Genomic DNA, 18,133 nt, shown 5'->3' on the forward strand with positions numbered 1-18,133 from the left:
GTGGTGTCCAAATTCACTGAAAGTTGCCCCAACTTGTAAGCAACAAGCAACTACCCCAACAAGTAGCACTTACCAAATGATTCAGACAGGTCAGAGCCATTGTTAGGGTATCAGTTGTAACAATAATGCTGAGTGACCTCTTCCCTATCAACCGTAAGAATTATCAATAAGAGTAAACAATCATTGCATACCTGCTATTGTACAAAGTCTTCAGTCAGATATTACCGCTTGCCCACTATTGAATTGTGAGATGCCAGACTCGGCGTTGTTCATTTCAGTGTCTGGTTTGCTGTGGCTGTTACCCAAGCTTGTATGACAAGCTATGGAGCTGTTAAAAATCCAGGTATGTCACCTTAAAAAGTGTTGTCCTCTCCTGGAAACATTTGGGTCAAAATACTGCATGGGTTCCCTTTAAATCACTGCCCGTAGATATTCGACCAGTTAGACAAGTGTATATACGACTCATATGGTCAACATAATGTGCATCGTGCATGGTCCACGACGCACAGCTTCAGTGTGTCAGGATGGCCGAGCGGTCTAAGGCGCTGCGTTAAGGTCGCAGTCTCCTCTGGAGACGTGGGTCCAAATCCCACTTCTGACAACCTGACCAGTGGCTGCACCCTCGGTTGAGGGTCTGAAAGACTGTTTGTAACGTAGTTCCTCTTTGCATGGAATTCATTTTGAAGTAAGTCACTTGAAATGTATAGTTTAGAACGCTTACAAACAGGTTTAAGCTTCTGTTTGCCACACTATGCTTAAGAGTTGTTCACTGAAGCCCATTCTAGTCCTACACTATAACACTGTCTTGATTCTATGGCACGCTCCGTGGCTGGTTGCCGAGGGAACCAACTACACTGCCTCGTTGTGTTGCCGAAATACCTGAGCAGGGTCCCTAACGGAAGCCTATACATTCTGAAACAAAGTGCATGGATCAAATACGATCAGACAGTGGTCCATGCTGAAGCAAGGCTTTTTACGTAGTTGTGGCCGAGTGGTTAAGGCGATGGACTTGAAATCCATTGGGGTTTCCCTGCGCAGGTCCGAATCCTGCCAGCTACGTCTGAGATTTGGTTTGTGATTCCAGTGCTGGGGTAGCAAGAGTGAGGACAAACCTGTCTGGATTCTTCCCTGAAACACCATGTACCTTAAATGCTGTTAAAAGTTTACAGTTGTACTGGGAATTTACCAATTGAATGAATGCTTTTCATTCTGAGGGACCCAAGAGTCTGGTGTTGTTCCTTTAAACATTCAGGAGCTGCCCAGATGATGGTTCGCATCCAACCCACATCCAAATCCAAAGGGACAAAAGCGCTGACGATCGTTAAGCAGTTCATGTGAATAAAGAAATAAAGAAAGAAAAAAACTGTACACAGAATAAATTACACCAAATACACTGGGAACAGTTTAACTAAATCTTTATGAAGTGAAACAATATTACGGTTTCAACATTTCCTATTATTGCTGTCACTGAAAGGTACCAAAGCTTGCAGAAAACGACATTAAAACCGAAGTATATGTGATACAACTGGGCTAACATCCAGAGAAACATTGCACAAGTCACAGAAGACGGTAAAGGCAAATGCACAGAGGAGACCGCCCCAACGAGAAGCGCTTATGAATATATTGTAAATCAAGTTTAGAACGCTTACAAATAGGTTGAAGCTTCTGTTTGCCTCACTATGCTTAAGAGTTGTTCACTGAAGCCCATTCTAGGCTTAAACTACAACACTGTCTTGATTCTATGGCACTGTCCATGGATGGTTGCCGAGGGAACCGACTACACTGCCTCGTTGTGTTGCCGAAATGCCTGAGCAGGGTCCCTGACGGAAGCCTATACATTCTGAAACAAAGTGCATGGATCAAATACGATCAGACAGTGGTCCATGCTGAAGCAAGGCTTTTTACGTAGTTGTGGCCGAGTGGTTAAGGCGATGGACTTGAAATCCATTGGGGTTTCCCCGCGCAGGTCCGAATCCTGCCAACTACGTCTGAGATTTGGTTTGTGATTCCAGTGCTGGGGTAGCAAGAGTGAGGACAAACCTGTCTGGATTCTTCCCTGAAACACCATGTACCTTAAATGCTATTAAAAGTTTACAGTTGTTGCATACCTGCTGTTGTACTGAGAATTTACCAATTGAACCAATGGATGCTTTTCATTCTGAGGGACCCAAGAGTCTGGTGTTGTTCCTTTAAACATTCAGGAGCTGCCCAGATGATGGTTCGCATCCAACCCACATCCAAATCCAAAGGGACAAAAGCGCTGACGATCGTTAAGCAGTACATGTGAATAAAGAAATAAAAAAAGAAAAAAACTGTACACAGAATAAATTACACCAAATACACTGGGAACAGTTTAACTAAATCTTTATGAAGTGAAACAATATTACGGTTTCAACATTTCCTATTATTGCTGTCACTGAAAGGTACCAAAGCTTGCAGAAAACGACATTAAAACCGAAGTATATGTGATACAACTGGGCTAACATCCAGAGACACATTGCACAAGTCACAGAAGACGGTAAAGGCAAATGCACAGAGGAGACCGCCCCAACGAGAAGCGCTTATGAATATATTGTAAATCAAGTTTAGAACGCTTACAAATAGGTTGAAGCTTCTGTTTGCCTCACTATGCTTAAGAGTTGTTCACTGAAGCCCATTCTAGGCTTAAACTACAACACTGTCTTGATTCTATGGCACTGTCCATGGATGGTTGCCGAGGGAACCGACTACACTGCCTCGTTGTGTTGCCGAAATGCCTGAGCAGGGTCCCTGACGGAAGCCTATACATTCTGAAACAAAGTGCATGGATCAAATACGATCAGACAGTGGTCCATGCTGAAGCAAGGCTTTTTACGTAGTTGTGGCCGAGTGGTTAAGGCGATGGACTTGAAATCCATTGGGGTTTCCCCGCGCAGGTCCGAATCCTGCCAACTACGTCTGAGATTTGGTTTGTGATTCCAGTGCTGGGGTAGCAAGAGTGAGGACAAACCTGTCTGGATTCTTCCCTGAAACACCATGTGCCTTAAATGCTATTAAAAGTTTACAGTTGTTGCATACCTGCTGTTGTACTGAGAATTTACCAATTGAAGCAATGGATGCTTTTCATTCTGAGGGACCCAAGAGTCTGGTGTTGTTCCTTTAAACATTCAGGAGCTGCCCAGATGATGGTTCGCATCCAACCCACATCCAAATCCAAAGGGACAAAAGCGCTGACGATCGTTAAGCAGTTCATGTGAATAAAGAAATAAAAAAAGAAAAAAACTGTACACAGAATAAATTACACCAAATACACTGGGAACAGTTTAACTAAATCTTTATGAAGTGAAACAATATTACGGTTTCAACATTTCCTATTATTGCTGTCACTGAAAGGTACCAAAGCTTGCAGAAAACGACATTAAAACCGAAGTATATGTGATACAACTGGGCTAACATCCAGAGACACATTGCACAAGTCACAGAAGACGGTAAAGGCAAATGCACAGAGGAGACCGCGCCAACGAGAAGCGCTTATGAATATATTGTAAATCAAGTTTAGAACGCTTACAAATAGGTTGAAGCTTCTGTTTGCCTCACTATGCTTAAGAGTTGTTCACTGAAGCCCATTCTAGGCTTAAACTACAACACTGTCTTGATTCTATGGCACTGTCCATGGATGGTTGCCGAGGGAACCGACTACACTGCCTCGTTGTGTTGCCGAAATGCCTGAGCAGGGTCCCTGACGGAAGCCTATACATTCTGAAACAAAGTGCATGGATCAAATACGATCAGACAGTGGTCCATGCTGAAGCAAGGCTTTTTACGTAGTTGTGGCCGAGTGGTTAAGGCGATGGACTTGAAATCCATTGGGGTTTCCCCGCGCAGGTCCGAATCCTGCCAACTACGTCTCAGATTTGGTTTGTGATTCCAGTGCTGGGGTAGCAAGAGTGAGGACAAACCTGTCTGGATTCTTCCCTGAAACACCATGTACCTTAAATGCTATTAAAAGTTTACAGTTGTTGCATACCTGCTGTTGTACTGGGAATATACCAATTGAATGAATGAATGAATGCTTTCCATTCTGAGGGACCCAAGAGTCTGGTGTTGTTCCTTTAAACATTCAGGAGCTGCCCAGATGATGGTTCGCAACCAACCCACATCCAAATCCAAAGGGACAAAATCGCTGACGATCGTTAAGCAGTTCATGTGAATAAAGAAAAAAACTGTACACAGAATAAATTACACCAAATACACTGGGAACAGTTTAACTAAATCTTTATGAAGTGAAACAATATTACGGTTTCAACATTTCCTATTATTGCTGTCACTGAAAGGTACCAAAGCTTGCAGAAAACGACATTAAAACCGAAGTATATGTGATACAACTGGGCTAACATCCAGAGACACATTGCACAAGTCACAGAAGACGGTAAAGGCAAATGCACAGAGGAGACCGCCCCAACGAGAAGCGCTTATGAATATATTGTAAATCAAGTTTAGAACGCTTACAAATAGGTTGAAGCTTCTGTTTGCCTCACTATGCTTAAGAGTTGTTCACTGAAGCCCATTCTAGGCTTAAACTACAACACTGTCTTGATTCTATGGCACTGTCCATGGATGGTTGCCGAGGGAACCGACTACACTGCCTCGTTGTGTTGCCGAAATGCCTGAGCAGGGTCCCTGACGGAAGCCTATATATTCTGAAACAAAGTGCATGGATCAAATACGATCAGACAGTGGTCCATGCTGAAGCAAGGCTTTTTACGTAGTTGTGGCCGAGTGGTTAAGGCGATGGACTTGAAATCCATTTGGGTTTCCCCGCGCAGGTCCGAATCCTGCCAACTACGTCTCAGATTTGGTTTGTGATTCCAGTGCTGGGGTAGCAAGAGTGAGGACAAACCTGTCTGGATTCTTCCCTGAAACACCATGTACCTTAAATGCTATTAAAAGTTTACAGTTGTTGCATACCTGCTGTTGTACTGGGAAATTACCAAATGAATGAATGCTTTTCATTCTGAGGGACCCAAGAGTCTGGTGTTGTTCCTTTAAACATTCAGGAGCTGCCCAGATGATGGTTCGCATCCAACCCACATCCAAATCCAAAGGGACAAAATCGCTGACGATCGTTAAGCAGTTCATGTGAATAAAGAAATAAAGAAAGAAAAAAACTGTACACAGAATAAATTACACCAAATACACTGGGAACAGTTTAACTAAATCTTTATGAAGTGAAACAATATTACGGTTTCAACATTTCCTATTATTGCTGTCACTGAAAGGTACCAAAGCTTGCAGAAAATGACATTAAAACCGAAGTATATGTGATACAACTGGGGTAACATCCAGAGACACATTGCACCAGTCACAGAAGACGGTAAAGGCAAATGCACAGAGGAGACCGCCCCAACGAGAAGCGCTTATGAATATATTGTAAATCAAGTGCTCCTATTTGAAGAAGTCTAATTGTGCTTTCTTTTGAAAGTATTGGATGTTGTCCGAACTGTTTAACGTTTAATCAATTGAAAAAATAAACGAATAAATAAATAAATGAATAAACAAAAAAATATCAATCAATCAATCAATAAATAAATAATAAAATGAAAAAAAAAGGAAGTATCTTTAGTTGCTTCAATCACCCAAAAGCACCCCAACAAATAGCACTTACCATTCAGGAAGGTCAGAGCCATTGATAGAATAACGACTGTGACAATAAGACAGATGGGTGGTCTGCTTCTTTGCATCTTCTCCTGCCGCATTCACCACAACAAATATAATCACTACATTCCCGCTATCCTAGAAGTTGTCCACTGAGAATTTACCAGTTGACCACCATTTCATTCTGAGGGGCCTGAGTCAAGTGTTGTTCCTTTGAATGCTCAGAGTCTGATCATAACTTGAGATGATTCACAGTCCAACCCACAGAATCCAATGTGACAATAGAAGTGATGATGGCAGATCACTCCATGTGAATGAACCAGGTGATTCACACATTGACAGGCAGTTATCACTCTAGATTGAGAGTAGGTACACAGCCAAATGATGCTTTCACTGATGTATTCAAAGGTATTGCTCTAAGAGATTTCAGCGTATGTTTCACTAAATATCTGTGCAAGAATTTTAAGAAATATTTATGAAGAGAAAGACTCAAGTTAGAATCTCAACAACGATGAATGTGATTATAGTTTCACACATCCGTGGTGTCCAAATTCACTGAAAGTTGCCCCAACTTGTAAGCAACAAGCAACTACCCCAACAAGTAGCACTTACCAAATGATTCAGACAGGTCAGAGCCATTGTTAGGGTATCAGTTGTAACAATAATGCTGAGTGACCTCTTCCCTATCAACCGTAAGAATTATCAATAAGAGTAAACAATCATTGCATACCTGCTATTGTACAAAGTCTTCAGTCAGATATTACCGCTTGCCCACTATTGAATTGTGAGATGCCAGACTCGGGCGTTGTTCATTTCAGTGTCTGGTTTGCTGTGGCTGTTACCCAAGCTTGTATGACAAGCTATGGAGCTGTTAAAAATCCAGGTATGTCACCTTAAAAAGTGTTGTCCTCTCCTGGAAACATTTGGGTCAAAATACTGCATGGGTTCCCTTTAAATCACTGCCCGTAGATATTCGACCAGTTAGACAAGTGTATATACGACTCATATGGTCAACATAATGTGCATCGTGCATGGTCCACGACGCACAGCATCAGTGTGTCAGGATGGCCGAGCGGTCTAAGGCGCTGCGTTAAGGTCGCAGTCTCCTCTGGAGGCGTGGGTTCAAATCCCACTTCTGACAACCTGACCAGTTGCTGCACCCTCGGTCGAGGGTCTGAAAGACTGTTTGTGACGTAGTTCCTCTTTGCATGGAATTCATTTTGAAGTAAGTCACTTGAAATGTATAGTTTAGAACGCTTACAAACAGGTTTAAGCTTCTGTTTGCCACACTATGCTTAAGAGTTGTTCACTGAAGCCCATTCTAGTCCTAAACTATAACACTGTCTTGATTCTATGGCACGCTCCGTGGCTGGTTGCCGAGGGAACCAACTACACTGCCTCGTTGTGTTGCCGAAATACCTGAGCAGGGTCCCTAACGGAAGCCTATACATTCTGAAACAAAGTGCATGGATCAAATACGATCAGACAGTGGTCCATGCTGAAGCAAGGCTTTTTACGTAGTTGTGGCCGAGTGGTTAAGGCGATGGACTTGAAATCCTTTGGGGTTTCCCCGCGCAGGTCCGAATCCTGCCAACTACGTCTGAGATTTGGTTTGTGATTCCAGTGCTGGGGTAGCAAGAGTGAGGACAAACCTGTCTGGATTCTTCCCTGAAACACCATGTACCTTAAATGCTATTAAAAGTTTACAGTTGTTGCATACCTGCTGTTGTACTGGGAATTTACCAAATGAATGAATGCTTTTCATTCTGAGGGACCCAAGAGTCTGGTGTTGTTCCTTTAAACATTCAGGAGCTGCCCAGATGATGGTTCGCATCCAACCCACATCCAAATCCAAAGGGACAAAATCGCTGACGATCGTTAAGCAGTTCATGTGAATAAAGAAATAAAGAAAGAAAAAAACTGTACACAGAATAAATTACACCAAATACACTGGGAACAGTTTAACTAAATCTTTATGAAGTGAAACAATATTACGGTTTCAACATTTCCTATTATTGCTGTCACTGAAAGGTACCAAAGCTTGCAGAAAACGACATTAAAACCGAAGTATATGTGATACAACTGGGGTAACATCCAGAGACACATTGCACCAGTCACAGAAGACGGTAAAGGCAAATGCACAGAGGAGACCGCCCCAACGAGAAGCGCTTATGAATATATTGTAAATCAAGTTTAGAACGCTTACAAATAGGTTGAAGCTTCTGTTTGCCTCACTATGCTTAAGAGTTGTTCACTGAAGCCCATTCTAGGCTTAAACTACAACACTGTCTTGATTCTATGGCACTGTCCATGGATGGTTGCCGAGGGAACCGACTACACTGCCTCGTTGTGTTGCCGAAATGCCTGAGCAGGGTCCCTGACGGAAGCCTATACATTCTGAAACAAAGTGCATGGATCAAATACGATCAGACAGTGGTCCATGCTGAAGCAAGGCTTTTTACGTAGTTGTGGCCGAGTGGTTAAGGCGATGGACTTGAAATCCATTGGGGTTTCCCCGCGCAGGTCCGAATCCTGCCAACTACGTATGAGATTTGGTTTGTGATTCCAGTGCTGGGGTAGCAAGAGTGAGGACAAACCTGTCTGGATTCTTCCCTGAAACACCATGTACCTTAAATGCTATTAAAAGTTTACAGTTGTTGCATACCTGCTGTTGTACTGGGAATTTACCAATTGAATGAATGCTTTTCATTCTGAGGGACCCAAGAGTCTGGTGTTGTTCCTTTAAACATTCAGGAGCTGCCCAGATGATGGTTCGCATCCAACCCACATCCAAATCCAAAGGGACAAAATCGCTGACGATCGTTAAGCAGTTCATGTGAATAAAGAAATAAAGAAAGAAAAAAACTGTACACAGAATAAATTACACCAAATACACTGGGAACAGTTTAACTAAATCTTTATGAAGTGAAACAATATTACGGTTTCAACATTTCCTATTATTGCTGTCACTGAAAGGTACCAAAGCTTGCAGAAAACGACATTAAAACCGAAGTATATGTGATACAACTGGGCTAACATCCAGAGACACATTGCACAAGTCACAGAAGACGGTAAAGGCAAATGCACAGAGGAGACCGCCCCAACGAGAAGCGCTTATGAATATATTGTAAATCAAGTTTAGAACGCTTACAAATAGGTTGAAGCTTCTGTTTGCCTCACTATGCTTAAGAGTTGTTCACTGAAGCCCATTCTAGGCTTAAACTACAACACTGTCTTGATTCTATGGCACTGTCCATGGATGGTTGCCGAGGGAACCGACTACACTGCCTCGTTGTGTTGCCGAAATGCCTGAGCAGGGTCCCTGACGGAAGCCTATACATTCTGAAACAAAGTGCATGGATCAAATACGATCAGACAGTGGTCCATGCTGAAGCAAGGCTTTTTACGTAGTTGTGGCCGAGTGGTTAAGGCGATGGACTTGAAATCCATTGGGGTTTCCCCGCGCAGGTCCGAATCCTGCCAACTACGTCTGAGATTTGGTTTGTGATTCCAGTGCTGGGGTAGCAAGAGTGAGGACAAACCTGTCTGGATTCTTCCCTGAAACACCATGTGCCTTAAATGCTATTAAAAGTTTACAGTTGTTGCATACCTGCTGTTGTACTGAGAATTTACCAATTGAACCAATGGACGCTTTTCATTCTGAGGGACCCAAGAGTCTGGTGTTGTTCCTTTAAACATTCAGGAGCTGCCCAGATGATGGTTCGCATCCAACCCACATCCAAATCCAAAGGGACAAAATCGCTGACGATCGTTAAGCAGTTCATGTGAATAAAGAAATAAAGAAAGAAAAAAACTGTACACAGAATAAATTACACCAAATACACTGGGAACAGTTTAACTAAATCTTTATGAAGTGAAACAATATTACGGTTTCAACATTTCCTATTATTGCTGTCACTGAAAGGTACCAAAGCTTGCAGAAAATGACATTAAAACCGAAGTATATGTGATACAACTGGGGTAACATCCAGAGACACATTGCACCAGTCACAGAAGACGGTAAAGGCAAATGCACAGAGGAGACCGCCCCAACGAGAAGCGCTTATGAATATATTGTAAATCAAGTGCTCCTATTTGAAGAAGTCTAATTGTGCTTTCTTTTGAAAGTATTGGATGTTGTCCGAACTGTTTAACGTTTAATCAATTGAAAAAATAAACGAATAAATAAATAAATGAATAAACAAAAAAATATCAATCAATCAATCAATAAATAAATAATAAAATGAAAAAAAAGGAAGTATCTTTAGTTGCTTCAATCACCCAAAAGCACCCCAACAAATAGCACTTACCATTCAGGAAGGTCAGAGCCATTGATAGAATAACGACCGTGACAATAAGACAGATGGGTGGTCTGCTTCTTTGCATCTTCTCCTGCCGCATTCACCACAACAAATATAATCACTACATTCCCGCTATCCTAGAAGTTGTCCACTGAGAATTTACCAGTTGACCACCATTTCATTCTGAGGGGCCTGAGTCAAGTGTTGTTCCTTTGAATGCTCAGAGTCTGATCATAACTTGAGATGATTCACAGTCCAACCCACAGAATCCAATGTGACAATAGAAGTGATGATGGCAGATCACTCCATGTGAATGAACCAAGTGATTCACACATTGACAGGAAGTTATCACTCTAGATTGAGAGTAGGTACACAGCCAAATGATGCTTTCACTGATGTATTCAAAGGTATTGCTCTAAGAGATTTCAGCGTATGTTTCACTAAATATCTGTGCAAGAATTTTAAGAAATATTTATGAAGAGAAAGACTCAAGTTAGAATCTCAACAACGATGAATGTGATTATAGTTTCACACATCCGTGGTGTCCAAATTCACTGAAAGTTGCCCCAACTTGTAAGCAACAAGCAACTACCCCAACAAGTAGCACTTACCAAATGATTCAGACAGGTCAGAGCCATTGTTAGGGTATCAGTTGTAACAATAATGCTGAGTGACCTCTTCCCTATCAACCGTAAGAATTATCAATAAGAGTAAACAATCATTGCATACCTGCTATTGTACAAAGTCTTCAGTCAGATATTACCGCTTGCCCACTATTGAATTGTGAGATGCCAGACTCGGCGTTGTTCATTTCAGTGTCTGGTTTGCTGTGGCTGTTACCCAAGCTTGTATGACAAGCTATGGAGCTGTTAAAAATCCAGGTATGTCACCTTAAAAAGTGTTGTCCTCTCCTGGAAACATTTGGGTCAAAATACTGCATGGGTTCCCTTTAAATCACTGCCCGTAGATATTCGACCAGTTAGACAAGTGTATATACGACTCATATGGTCAACATAATGTGCATCGTGCATGGTCCACGACGCACAGCTTCAGTGTGTCAGGATGGCCGAGCGGTCTAAGGCGCTGCGTTAAGGTCGCAGTCTCCTCTGGTGGTGTGGGTCCAAATCCCACTTCTGACAACCTGACCAGTGGCTGCACCCTCGGTTGAGGGTCTGAAAGACTGTTTGTAACGTAGTTCCTCTTTGCATGGAATTCATTTTGAAGTAAGTCACTTGAAATGTATAGTTTAGAACGCTTACAAACAGGTTTAAGCTTCTGTTTGCCACACTATGCTTAAGAGTTGTTCACTGAAGCCCATTCTAGTCCTAAACTATAACACTGTCTTGATTCTATGGCACGCTCCGTGGCTGGTTGCCGAGGGAACCAACTACACTGCCTCGTTGTGTTGCCGAAATACCTGAGCAGGGTCCCTAACGGAAGCCTATACATTCTGAAACAAAGTGCATGGATCAAATACGATCAGACAGTGGTCCATGCTGAAGCAAGGCTTTTTACGTAGTTGTGGCTGAGTGGTTAAGGCGATGGACTTGAAATCCATTGGGGTTTCCCCGCGCAGGTCCGAATCCTGCCAACTAAGTCTGAGATTTGGTTTGTGATTCCAGTGCTGGGGTAGCAAGAGTGAGGACAAACCTGTCTGGATTCTTCCCTGAAACACCATGTACCTTAAATGCTATTAAAAGTTTACAGTTGTTGCATACCTGCTGTTGTACTGGGAATTTACTGAATGAATGCTTTTCATTCTGAGGGACCCAAGAGTCTGGTGTTGTTCCTTTAAACATTCAGGAGCTGCCCAGATGATGGTTCGCATCCAACCCACATCCAAATCCAAAGGGACAAAATCGCTGACGATCGTTAAGCAGTTCATGTGAATAAAGAAATAAAGAAAGAAAAAAACTGTACACAGAATAAATTACACCAAATACACTGGGAACAGTTTAACTAAATCTTTATGAAGTGAAACAATATTACGGTTTCAACATTTCCTATTATTGCTGTCACTGAAAGGTACCAAAGCTTGCAGAAAACGACATTAAAACCGAAGTATATGTGATACAACTGGGCTAACATCCAGAGACACATTGCACAAGTCACAGAAGACGGTAAAGGCAAATGCACAGAGGAGACCGCCCCAACGAGAAGCGCTTATGAATATATTGTAAATCAAGTTTAGAACGCTTACAAATAGGTTGAAGCTTCTGTTTGCCTCACTATGCTTAAGAGTTGTTCACTGAAGCCCATTCTAGGCTTAAACTACAACACTGTCTTGATTCTATGGCACTGTCCATGGATGGTTGCCGAGGGAACCGACTACACTGCCTCGTTGTGTTGCCGAAATGCCTGAGCAGGGTCCCTGACGGAAGCCTATACATTCTGAAACAAAGTGCATGGATCAAATACGATCAGACAGTGGTCCATGCTGAAGCAAGGCTTTTTACGTAGTTGTGGCCGAGTGGTTAAGGCGATGGACTTGAAATCCATTGGGGTTTCCCCGCGCAGGTCCGAATCCTGCCAACTACGTCTGAGATTTGGTTTGTGATTCCAGTGCTGGGGTAGCAAGAGTGAGGACAAACCTGTCTGGATTCTTCCCTGAAACACCATGTGCCTTAAATGCTATTAAAAGTTTACAGTTGTTGCATACCTGCTGTTGTACTGAGAATTTACCAATGGATGCTTTTCATTCTGAGGGACCCAAGAGTCTGGTGTTGTTCCTTTAAACATTCAGGAGCTGCCCAGATGATGGTTCGCATCCAACCCACATCCAAATCCAAAGGGACAAAAGCGCTGACGATCGTTAAGCAGTTCATGTGAATAAAGAAATAAAAAAAGAAAAAAACTGTACACAGAATAAATTACACCAAATACACTGGGAACAGTTTAACTAAATCTTTATGAAGTGAAACAATATTACGGTTTCAACATTTCCTATTATTGCTGTCACTGAAAGGTACCAAAGCTTGCAGAAAACGACATTAAAACCGAAGTATATGTGATACAACTGGGCTAACATCCAGAGACACATTGCACAAGTCACAGAAGACGGTAAAGGCAAATGCACAGAGGAGACCGCGCCAACGAGAAGCGCTTATGAATATATTGTAAATCAAGTTTAGAACGCTTACAAATAGGTTGAAGCTTCTGTTTGCCTCACTATGCTTAAGAGTTGTTCACTGAAGCCCATTCTAGGCTTAAACTACAACACTGTCTTGATTCTATGGCACTGTCCATGGATGGTTGCCGAGGGAACCGACTACACTGCCTCGTTGTGTTGCCGAAATGCCTGAGCAGGGTCCCTGACGGAAGCCTATACATTCTGAAACAAAGTGCATGGATCAAATACGATCAGACAGTGGTCCATGCTGAAGCAAGGCTTTTTACGTAGTTGTGGCCGAGTGGTTAAGGCGATGGACTTGAAATCCATTGGGGTTTCCCCGCGCAGGTCCGAATCCTGCCAACTACGTCTCAGATTTGGTTTGTGATTCCAGTGCTGGGGTAGCAAGAGTGAGGACAAACCTGTCTGGATTCTTCCCTGAAACACCATGTACCTTAAATGCTATTAAAAGTTTACAGTTGTTGCATACCTGCTGTTGTACTGGGAATATACCAATTGAATGAATGAATGAATGCTTTCCATTCTGAGGGACCCAAGAGTCTGGTGTTGTTCCTTTAAACATTCAGGAGCTGCCCAGATGATGGTTCGCAACCAACCCACATCCAAATCCAAAGGGACAAAATCGCTGACGATCGTTAAGCAGTTCATGTGAATAAAGAAAAAAACTGTACACAGAATAAATTACACCAAATACACTGGGAACAGTTTAACTAAATCTTTATGAAGTGAAACAATATTACGGTTTCAACATTTCCTATTATTGCTGTCACTGAAAGGTACCAAAGCTTGCAGAAAACGACATTAAAACCGAAGTATATGTGATACAACTGGGCTAACATCCAGAGACACATTGCACAAGTCACAGAAGACGGTAAAGGCAAATGCACAGAGGAGACCGCCCCAACGAGAAGCGCTTATGAATATATTGTAAATCAAGTTTAGAACGCTTACAAATAGGTTGAAGCTTCTGTTTGCCTCACTATGCTTAAGAGTTGTTCACTGAAGCCCATTCTAGGCTTAAACTACAACACTGTCTTGATTCTATGGCACTGTCCATGGATGGTTGCCGAGGGAACCGACTACACTGCCTCGTTGTGTTGCCGAAATGCCTGAGCAGGGTCCCTGACGGAAGCCTATATATTCTGAAACAAAGTGCATGGATCAAATACGATCAGACAGTGGTCCATGCTGAAGCAAGGCTTTTTACGTAGTTGTGGCCGAGTGGTTAAGGCGATGGACTTGAAATCCATTTGGGTTTCCCCGCGCAGGTCCGAATCCTGCCAACTACGTCTCAGATTTGGTTTGTGATTCCAGTGCTGGGGTAGCAAGAGTGAGGACAAACCTGTCTGGATTCTTCCCTGAAACACCATGTACCTTAAATGCTATTAAAAGTTTACAGTTGTTGCATACCTGCTGTTGTACTGGGAAATTACCAAATGAATGAATGCTTTTCATTCTGAGGGACCCAAGAGTCTGGTGTTGTTCCTTTAAACATTCAGGAGCTGCCCAGATGATGGTTCGCATCCAACCCACATCCAAATCCAAAGGGACAAAATCGCTGACGATCGTTAAGCAGTTCATGTGAATAAAGAAATAAAGAAAGAAAAAAACTGTACACAGAATAAATTACACCAAATACACTGGGAACAGTTTAACTAAATCTTTATGAAGTGAAACAATATTACGGTTTCAACATTTCCTATTATTGCTGTCACTGAAAGGTACCAAAGCTTGCAGAAAATGACATTAAAACCGAAGTATATGTGATACAACTGGGGTAACATCCAGAGACACATTGCACCAGTCACAGAAGACGGTAAAGGCAAATGCACAGAGGAGACCGCCCCAACGAGAAGCGCTTATGAATATATTGTAAATCAAGTGCTCCTATTTGAAGAAGTCTAATTGTGCTTTCTTTTGAAAGTATTGGATGTTGTCCGAACTGTTTAACGTTTAATCAATTGAAAAAATAAACGAATAAATAAATAAATGAATAAACAAAAAAATATCAATCAATCAATCAATAAATAAATAATAAAATGAAAAAAAAAGGAAGTATCTTTAGTTGCTTCAATCACCCAAAAGCACCCCAACAAATAGCACTTACCATTCAGGAAGGTCAGAGCCATTGATAGAATAACGACTGTGACAATAAGACAGATGGGTGGTCTGCTTCTTTGCATCTTCTCCTGCCGCATTCACCACAACAAATATAATCACTACATTCCCGCTATCCTAGAAGTTGTCCACTGAGAATTTACCAGTTGACCACCATTTCATTCTGAGGGGCCTGAGTCAAGTGTTGTTCCTTTGAATGCTCAGAGTCTGATCATAACTTGAGATGATTCACAGTCCAACCCACAGAATCCAATGTGACAATAGAAGTGATGATGGCAGATCACTCCATGTGAATGAACCAGGTGATTCACACATTGACAGGCAGTTATCACTCTAGATTGAGAGTAGGTACACAGCCAAATGATGCTTTCACTGATGTATTCAAAGGTATTGCTCTAAGAGATTTCAGCGTATGTTTCACTAAATATCTGTGCAAGAATTTTAAGAAATATTTATGAAGAGAAAGACTCAAGTTAGAATCTCAACAACGATGAATGTGATTATAGTTTCACACATCCGTGGTGTCCAAATTCACTGAAAGTTGCCCCAACTTGTAAGCAACAAGCAACTACCCCAACAAGTAGCACTTACCAAATGATTCAGACAGGTCAGAGCCATTGTTAGGGTATCAGTTGTAACAATAATGCTGAGTGACCTCTTCCCTATCAACCGTAAGAATTATCAATAAGAGTAAACAATCATTGCATACCTGCTATTGTACAAAGTCTTCAGTCAGATATTACCGCTTGCCCACTATTGAATTGTGAGATGCCAGACTCGGGCGTTGTTCATTTCAGTGTCTGGTTTGCTGTGGCTGTTACCCAAGCTTGTATGACAAGCTATGGAGCTGTTAAAAATCCAGGTATGTCACCTTAAAAAGTGTTGTCCTCTCCTGGAAACATTTGGGTCAAAATACTGCATGGGTTCCCTTTAAATCACTGCCCGTAGATATTCGACCAGTTAGACAAGTGTATATACGACTCATATGGTCAACATAATGTGCATCGTGCATGGTCCACGACGCACAGCATCAGTGTGTCAGGATGGCCGAGCGGTCTAAGGCGCTGCGTTAAGGTAGCAGTCTCCTCTGGAGGCGTGGGTTCAAATCCCACTTCTGACAACCTGACCAGTTGCTGCACCCTCGGTCGAGGGTCTGAAAGACTGTTTGTGACGTAGTTCCTCTTTGCATGGAATTCATTTTGAAGTAAGTCACTTGAAATGTATAGTTTAGAACGCTTACAAACAGGTTTAAGCTTCTGTTTGCCACACTATGCTTAAGAGTTGTTCACTGAAGCCCATTCTAGTCCTAAACTATAACACTGTCTTGATTCTATGGCACGCTCCGTGGCTGGTTGCCGAGGGAACCAACTACACTGCCTCGTTGTGTTGCCGAAATACCTGAGCAGGGTCCCTAACGGAAGCCTATACATTCTGAAACAAAGTGCATGGATCAAATACGATCAGACAGTGGTCCATGCTGAAGCAAGGCTTTTTACGTAGTTGTGGCCGAGTGGTTAAGGCGATGGACTTGAAATCCTTTGGGGTTTCCCCGCGCAGGTCCGAATCCTGCCAACTACGTCTGAGATTTGGTTTGTGATTCCAGTGCTGGGGTAGCAAGAGTGAGGACAAACCTGTCTGGATTCTTCCCTGAAACACCATGTACCTTAAATGCTATTAAAAGTTTACAGTTGTTGCATACCTGCTGGTGTACTGGGAATTTACCAAATGAATGAATGCTTTTCATTCTGAGGGACCCAAGAGTCTGGTGTTGTTCCTTTAAACATTCAGGAGCTGCCCAGATGATGGTTCGCATCCAACCCACATCCAAATCCAAAGGGACAAAATCGCTGACGATCGTTAAGCAGTTCATGTGAATAAAGAAATAAAGAAAGAAAAAAACTGTACACAGAATAAATTACACCAAATACACTGGGAACAGTTTAACTAAATCTTTATGAAGTGAAACAATATTACGGTTTCAACATTTCCTATTATTGCTGTCACTGAAAGGTACCAAAGCTTGCAGAAAACGACATTAAAACCGAAGTATATGTGATACAACTGGGGTAACATCCAGAGACACATTGCACCAGTCACAGAAGACGGTAAAGGCAAATGCACAGAGGAGACCGCCCCAACGAGAAGCGCTTATGAATATATTGTAAATCAAGTTTAGAACGCTTACAAATAGGTTGAAGCTTCTGTTTGCCTCACTATGCTTAAGAGTTGTTCACTGAAGCCCATTCTAGGCTTAAACTACAACACTGTCTTGATTCTATGGCACTGTCCATGGATGGTTGCCGAGGGAACCGACTACACTGCCTCGTTGTGTTGCCGAAATGCCTGAGCAGGGTCCCTGACGGAAGCCTATACATTCTGAAACAAAGTGCATGGATCAAATACGATCAGACAGTGGTCCATGCTGAAGCAAGGCTTTTTACGTAGTTGTGGCCGAGTGGTTAAGGCGATGGACTTGAAATCCATTGGGGTTTCCCCGCGCAGGTCCGAATCCTGCCAACTACGTATGAGATTTGGTTTGTGATTCCAGTGCTGGGGTAGCAAGAGTGAGGACAAACCTGTCTGGATTCTTCCCTGAAACACCATGTACCTTAAATGCTATTAAAAGTTTACAGTTGTTGCATACCTGCTGTTGTACTGGGAATTTACCAATTGAATGAATGCTTTTCATTCTGAGGGACCCAAGAGTCTGGTGTTGTTCCTTTAAACATTCAGGAGCTGCCCAGATGATGGTTCGCATCCAACCCACATCCAAATCCAAAGGGACAAAATCGCTGACGATCGTTAAGCAGTTCATGTGAATAAAGAAATAAAGAAAGAAAAAAACTGTACACAGAATAAATTACACCAAATACACTGGGAACAGTTTAACTAAATCTTTATGAAGTGAAACAATATTACGGTTTCAACATTTCCTATTATTGCTGTCACT

At 42.3% G+C, this 18,133-nt stretch overlaps 12 non-coding genes across 12 annotated transcripts; all 12 read left to right on the plus strand.

Moving 5' to 3' along the window:
• The first annotated feature begins 518 nt into the window (after positions 1–518).
• trnal-aag (transfer RNA leucine (anticodon AAG)) lies at positions 519–601 on the plus strand. The gene has a single exon. It is a non-coding gene; the product is annotated as a tRNA-Leu (tRNA).
• A 1,304-nt stretch (positions 602–1,905) lies between these two features.
• On the plus strand, positions 1,906–1,987 carry trnas-uga (transfer RNA serine (anticodon UGA)). The gene has a single exon. It is a non-coding gene; the product is annotated as a tRNA-Ser (tRNA).
• Positions 1,988–2,854: 867 nt separating this feature from the next.
• Positions 2,855–2,936, plus strand: trnas-uga (transfer RNA serine (anticodon UGA)). The gene has a single exon. It is a non-coding gene; the product is annotated as a tRNA-Ser (tRNA).
• Positions 2,937–3,803: 867 nt separating this feature from the next.
• Positions 3,804–3,885, plus strand: trnas-uga (transfer RNA serine (anticodon UGA)). Its single transcript has one exon. It is a non-coding gene; the product is annotated as a tRNA-Ser (tRNA).
• A 2,807-nt stretch (positions 3,886–6,692) lies between these two features.
• trnal-aag (transfer RNA leucine (anticodon AAG)) lies at positions 6,693–6,775 on the plus strand. Its single transcript has one exon. It is a non-coding gene; the product is annotated as a tRNA-Leu (tRNA).
• Positions 6,776–8,096: 1,321 nt separating this feature from the next.
• trnas-uga (transfer RNA serine (anticodon UGA)) lies at positions 8,097–8,178 on the plus strand. Its single transcript has one exon. It is a non-coding gene; the product is annotated as a tRNA-Ser (tRNA).
• An 863-nt stretch (positions 8,179–9,041) lies between these two features.
• trnas-uga (transfer RNA serine (anticodon UGA)) lies at positions 9,042–9,123 on the plus strand. The gene has a single exon. It is a non-coding gene; the product is annotated as a tRNA-Ser (tRNA).
• A 1,868-nt stretch (positions 9,124–10,991) lies between these two features.
• trnal-aag (transfer RNA leucine (anticodon AAG)) lies at positions 10,992–11,074 on the plus strand. Its single transcript has one exon. It is a non-coding gene; the product is annotated as a tRNA-Leu (tRNA).
• A 1,317-nt stretch (positions 11,075–12,391) lies between these two features.
• trnas-uga (transfer RNA serine (anticodon UGA)) lies at positions 12,392–12,473 on the plus strand. Its single transcript has one exon. It is a non-coding gene; the product is annotated as a tRNA-Ser (tRNA).
• An 858-nt stretch (positions 12,474–13,331) lies between these two features.
• Positions 13,332–13,413, plus strand: trnas-uga (transfer RNA serine (anticodon UGA)). Its single transcript has one exon. It is a non-coding gene; the product is annotated as a tRNA-Ser (tRNA).
• Positions 13,414–16,220: 2,807 nt separating this feature from the next.
• Positions 16,221–16,303, plus strand: trnal-aag (transfer RNA leucine (anticodon AAG)). Its single transcript has one exon. It is a non-coding gene; the product is annotated as a tRNA-Leu (tRNA).
• Positions 16,304–17,624: 1,321 nt separating this feature from the next.
• Positions 17,625–17,706, plus strand: trnas-uga (transfer RNA serine (anticodon UGA)). The gene has a single exon. It is a non-coding gene; the product is annotated as a tRNA-Ser (tRNA).
• The last annotated feature ends 427 nt before the right edge of the window (positions 17,707–18,133 follow it).

The sequence above is a fragment of the Ictalurus punctatus genome, chromosome 13 (genome assembly GCF_001660625.3).
Source record: "Ictalurus punctatus breed USDA103 chromosome 13, Coco_2.0, whole genome shotgun sequence".
NCBI lineage: Eukaryota > Metazoa > Chordata > Actinopteri > Siluriformes > Ictaluridae > Ictalurus > Ictalurus punctatus.